The 6,226-nt window shown below is 46.0% G+C and overlaps 1 non-coding gene across 1 annotated transcript; it reads right to left on the minus strand.

Annotated features, from left to right (window-relative positions):
- Positions 1-2,887: 2,887 nt before the first annotated feature.
- Positions 2,888-3,026, minus strand: LOC133891395 (small nucleolar RNA Z247). Its single transcript, XR_009904201.1, has one exon. It is a non-coding gene; the product is annotated as a small nucleolar RNA Z247 (small nucleolar RNA).
- Between the last annotated feature and the right edge of the window lie 3,200 nt (positions 3,027-6,226).

The following is a 6,226-nucleotide window of genomic DNA, read 5'->3' on the forward strand; positions in this document are numbered from 1 at the left end:
TAGCAATCATGGCTTTATAAGATGGGGATACTAGGAATCTCGGAATGCTCAATTCAGCATTTATCACTCTACTCCCAAAGAGGGTTGGTGCTATCGAAGTCAAGGATTACCGTTCGATCAGTTTAATTCATAGCTTTGATAAGTTGGTGGCAAAGATTTTAGCAAACCGGCTTGCTCCTAGACTGCCCTCCTTGGTTTCTTCTAACCAAAGCACTTTTGTGAAAGGTCGGAGCATACAAGATAATTTTTTGTTGGTCCCACAAATAGCCAAGTTCCTCGCCTTCTCCTAAAGCTTGATATTACAAAGGCTTTCGACTCGGTCTCTTGGAGTTTCTTGCTGGAGATCTTGTCTTACCTCGGTTTTGGAAGGCAATGGATTTCTCTTGTGTGCAGCCTTTTGTCCTCTTCGTCTTCTCGTGTGCTCCTGAATGGACAACTAGGAGACTCCTTTCAACATTGAAAAGGACTAAGGCAAGGAGACCCGTTATCCCCCATGCTATTCATATTAGTCATGGATGTCTTGAATTCCTTGATCAACAAGGCAAGTGGAGAAGGGCTGCTCTAACCTCTTGCAACAGGAGCATTGAATCACAGGGTATGCTTATATGCGGATGACGTTGTTTTGTTCTTACGTCCGACTGCAAATGACTTGGAGTTAATCTTGCGAGTTTTGAGATGTTTTGGGGCTGCATCGGGGCTTAAAACTAACATCCAAAAAAAGTTCTGTCATCCCCATCCAATGTGGACAAGAGGATTTGGATTGGTACAGTAGGTTCTACCATGTGAGGTCGAAGAATTTCCCTGCCAATACCTTGGTTTGCCCCTATCGATTAAAAAGCTCACCAAATTATCATTCCAACCAATCATCTACAAAGTGATTGAGAGACTACCGGGTTGGAAAGCTTCCCTCATGCATCCTGCTGGACGGTGCGTCTTGGTTCGCTCTGTTCTCACCGTCATTCCTATTTATCATCTTGTTGCGTTGGAGTTTCCGAAATGGGTGAGCCGTGCTATTGATAAGACGACGAAAGCCTTCCTTTGGAAGTACCGAGATGAGGTTAGTGGTGGTCACTGTGCTATTGCTTGGAGCCGGGTCTGCCAGCCTATTGATTTGGGAGGCCTTGGTATTTGTAACCTCGAGACTTTGGGGTGGGCGCTAAGAATGCAATGGCTTTGGCTACCAAAAAACCAACCAAATAAACCTTGGGCTGGGTTTAAGCTCCATATCCATGCTAATGCTAAAGACTTATTCAACGCGCTTATGGTCTCAGAGGTGGGTGAAGGGAGCAACACCCTCTTTTGGAGAGACCGATGGTTACATGGGAAGTCTTTGGTAGATCTCGCTCCTCATGCGGTAGCTTTTGTGTCTACTCGAATTGTCAATTACTGGACAGTCAACCAAGCGTTAGCCCAAAATCAGTGGGTTCACGACATCAAAGGTGCTCTTTCTATGGCAGCCCTTGTACGGTTTCTGCTGCTTTGGGATTTGATCGCTGAAGTGGTCCTACAGCCGGGAGTTGCAGATGAGCACAAATGGCTGGCTGAACCTTCGGCCAGCTTCTCCTCCAAGTCCGCCTACAGGATGTGTTTCTTGGGCAGCACTGAATTCGAACCTTGGAAACGGATATGGAAGTCATAGGGATCGCCAAGGGACAAATTCTCTATTTGGCTTCCTGTCCATAATCGATGCTGGACCTCCGATAGATTAGCACGGAGGGGATTGCCACACCCTCAGCATTGTCCGTTTTGTGACCAAGAAGAAGAAACAATCAACCATCTCTTAACTACTTGTGTATTTACTCGCCAAGTTTGGCTCTTGTTGTTCAACAGGGTTGGATTACAAAATGTCTCTGCAGGACAACAGGACAACACCTTCAATTTCTGGTGGAGGAAAGCAACGCAACGTGTTAGCAAAGCGAAAAGAAAAGGATTCAATTCCCTTGTGATCCTTGGAGCTTGGTGGATTTGGAAGCATCGAAATGTTTGTGTCTTTAACCGTGCTTCCCCTAATGTTCAGATAGTGTTTGATTCCATCATGGATAAGGCTAGCTTATGGAGTATGGCTGGCGCTAGAGGCTTGGAGGCGCTCATGGCTCAGTTGAGCGCTTAAAGGGACATTCGTCGAGTCATCTTTAGTTGTCTCGTTTGGGCTGTTGGTGACGAGCTTAGGCCTTTTTTATTTATTTTTGCGGCATTGGTAAGGAGTTGTTGTCTGTGTCGCGTGTGAGGAGGCGGTGTGTGTGCATGCGTGTTTTTTCCTTTGTGTGTTGCTTTTGTATCTTTTCGTTCTCATCCTTCTTAATATAATGACATGTAGCTCTCTTGCATTGTTCGAGAAAAAAATAAGCCAATTTGTGCATGGAGAGCAAGTGTTTTGATATTTTGGGAGCATGTATGATTCGATTGGGAAGAAGGGGTCGAGTAGAGCTAGCAATATAAGAATTTCCAACATGGATGATGGACATACTTGCTCCATTAGCCACTTGGATCTAGTCACCACCATTGTAGCATTTTGATTGTTAGACGATCTAGCTCGTTGGTGATGTGGTCTGTTGCGCTAGTGTCCATGTACTAGTTGGGGTAGATAGTGTAGCTGTTGTTGATGGTAACTGCTGCAATCTTGTTGGCGTCACCGGCTTGACAGTTGTGGTCAAACCTGTGGTAGCAGTGGAGTGCGTCATGCCCGAACTTCTTGCAAACTTGGCACTGCTCCCTCTGTTCGCCTTGGTTGGATTATCCTCTAGAGCTGCTAGTGTCGCACCCACCTGGACTCCTACCAACATTGCAGCGCCTGTGGTTGGACCCATTTCCTCGTCCATGACCTTGACTTCAGCTTGCTTAATTTGACAAAGATAATTGAACCACGATGTTGTTGTGCTCGAGCCTCACTCAAAGCTCAACACGTGGGCATAAAGGTCACTCACCATGACCGTATCAGCACGTGTGGTGATGCTGGTCACTAGTGGGTCGTATTCAGGGTCTAGTCCACGCAGCATGTAGGAGATGATCTCCTCGAGCTCAAGTGGCTTGCCGATGGCAGACAATGTATTGGCGATCCCTTTAACCTTGCGAAAATAGTCGGTGACGTTAAGGTCCTTCTTTTGAATGGTGGTGAACTACATCTGAATTTGCATTATGCGGGCTCTGGAGCTTGAAAAGTAAATGATCTTTAGGGTGTGCCACACCTCAATGGAGGTTGTCATGAAGACAATAGAAGCGAGCACTTCTTCAGTGAGTGAAGAACACTCAAAACAAGTTGATCTTGTTCGAACCAGAGTATATACTCTGGATTTACGATGATAGCGGCGCCACCTTCAACGTTTTGTGTGATTGTATGTGCAAGTTGCAGTGGTGGAGCGGCTATTGCTAGACTGGGATTCAGCTCCTGCCATGAAGAGCGGGTGGAGATGGATCATGACTCTGATACCATAAAATGAATAATCAAGCTAGCGCATGGATCCACACTAGATCGTGTTCTATTTATAGCAGCACAATCCCAACGGATTACAACAAACTGCGATCCACAATTGCAGGAGATCTACCGGTCATGGCGGAGCGAACCCACCTCATTCACGATGTGCTGAGGACGTGATCACCCCGCTTCACAGGGTGATCACCACGTCATCGTCACACTCTGAATGACACACACGATCTCCTAATATATCTCAAACACACCTAAGCTGACACACTCATTTTCTAACATGCGCCACATCCGCCTCCCTGTGCGTGCCATCTGCGACGCCCAAACAACGAGACAAGCAATGCAATCCACAAGTGCAGGAGATCTACCGGACATGGCGGAGCGAAACCAGCGCATGCATGGCGCGCTGAGGACAAGGTCACCACGCTCCACAGGGTGATCGCCGCACAGTCGTCACGCTCTAAATGACACGCGCGCATCTTCTAACATATCTCTAACGCACCTAAGCTGACACACTCATTTTCTAACACGCACCACATCCGCTCCCCACACGCTATCCGCGACGCCCGAACAGCGAGACGAGCAATGCAAGCCGGGCCCGGGCGCCGTGGTGCGCGCGGGATGCATGGCTGGATGCATGGGTCAGGTGCTTGCGGCAGCGACGTCTCAGCCGGTACACGCGAGAGGGGGTGGCGAGGTCAAACAAATTAAAGCACGCCGAGAAAAAGAAGGGCCAAGGGAGAACTAAAGGTGGAGTGGGAAGGACACACCGAGACGTCGCTGCCACGGCCACTAAGTAGCCGCCCACCTACGGCTGCCCTCCGTCCCCTCCACCGATAGATTATCTATCTATATCTTCCCACTGCTGCTGCCAAGTTTCTGCACCTGCACCCTGCTACCCAGTTGCGATCAATGCCGCATGCATGTCTCATTGCTTTCCGATCCGTCTCTGCAGATACTCGATCGCTCTGAGAGTCCGAGACTAGTCCTATTCTTCAGCTTTTGTTCGTTTCAACAACTTACATTCTCCTCTGCCTCAATCAAGTTCTCTCGATCTGTGATGTTTTGTAGCACGCGTGCATGCGTGCAGATGTGTACATGCATTTCCCAGATGGTGGAAGAAGTTTTGCATTATATTTTGTGGTAGTAATCCATCGCACTCGCACTTTGCAGCTAAGCTCTGTTTTGAGCTTGATTATTGCTTCCAGTGATTTGCATACTATACCGCTGTCTAATGTATGTATCTACCGGCCGGTGCTCATAGTTTTCCTTTATTTGTTTCTTCATTTTTTGCCCTTTTGCTTCGCTTTCCTTTCTTTTCTTTCGGTCTCCTCTACTAGGGGTAACGCATGATGGATCCTAAATCCTAACTCTGCTTCCTTTCCCCCTGGTAGAAACTGACCCAACATTTCTACTAGTTGGCCTGGCAAACAAGGACATCCATTCTGATTTTCTGCAAAAAGGCTAGCTACACGTGCATTGTGCCTACATATTTCCTATACACCAGAAAATTCAAGATCTAATTTCTGTCTTTTGTCCCATTTAATGAAGCTCTATAATTTCTGTCTTCTGTCCACGCAATGATGCTTTAGAAGGCGTATATAATTTCTATTTCTAAGTTTGGATAAAAATATAAAGCCTAGAAAACTTTTTTCTACAACATGTGGTGTCTTCTTTTCGCTTTGCTGATGCTCAAACTCATACATATTTGGAATAAGAATTTCACATCAATTTGGCACGAGTACAGTTCCCATAGGAATTGATCTTAGAACTGTCATAATCGAAACACGTGTAAATGGCTAATAACACTATATCAGTAACAGTAACCATTCAAATAGTTTTCCAAAAAAAACACGTAACCATCCAAACCTAAATTATGCCATATTAACTCAATTATTCTAAGACTGAATATCTTAATATTTTCTTTCGAGACGATACTTGACAGCACCATCGGATGATGCTGACTGCGCAGCGTATATGCAGGCCTCTGGCACTGAGCTGCTGCAGGACCATATATACGTCCCAGTCCCGCTCCCGGTGTGCACTTTTGCCGCTGTAAGAAAAGGCAGCACGCTGAACTAAGCGCTTCGAATTGGACCAAATCGCGCAGCCTAGAAGGAGATCGATCGGTGTTCGTGTTTTTGGCACATTCTTGTCTGGAATCTGAAGATTGGGTTATCTTGCGGACTGCAGTTAGTGCGTTGTTGCCTTCAGACTGTCAGAGAATGTCCGTGCTTTAGAAAGGAAAGGAGAAGTTCTGAAGCTGTTGTTTTCATGGTAAGGAAAAGTGCCCACATGTCCGTATACCCCGTACTCCATGGTGAAAAGATTTCCTTGTGCCATTGCAGCTGGGCGAGAAAAGCTGAAGTACAAAACTTTGATGCTAATTTAAATCATGTTTTGAGGCATCTTTTGGGTCGGTCAGGTCATTGTAAATGAGAATGCGGTCTTTAGGAACGCACACTATACAAGGGGTTAGCATGGGAATGATCACTGATATGTTCCATCATAGGCTTCTTTGTTTTAGGAGCATAAGCCCCATTTTATTTTCATCTTCCTTTCTATGAACTAATCAGTGCCTGATTAAGATGCTTGTGAAGAAAGCCAATTTTGCTATCTGCGTGTGTTTTCTATAGATACACATGGACGCATCTGCGTCACCAAACAAAAGCTCGCAATACTAGTGCTGAAGAATTGTTTCATGCACACCAAACACCCCAACCTTTCACCAAAAGAAGTATACAAATGCAAGAGAGTACAGTGGCATCAAGCACGAACCGCAACACACGAATTTCATATATGTTG

Source organism: Phragmites australis, chromosome 1 (assembly GCF_958298935.1).
Source record: "Phragmites australis chromosome 1, lpPhrAust1.1, whole genome shotgun sequence".
Taxonomy (NCBI): domain Eukaryota; kingdom Viridiplantae; phylum Streptophyta; class Magnoliopsida; order Poales; family Poaceae; genus Phragmites; species Phragmites australis.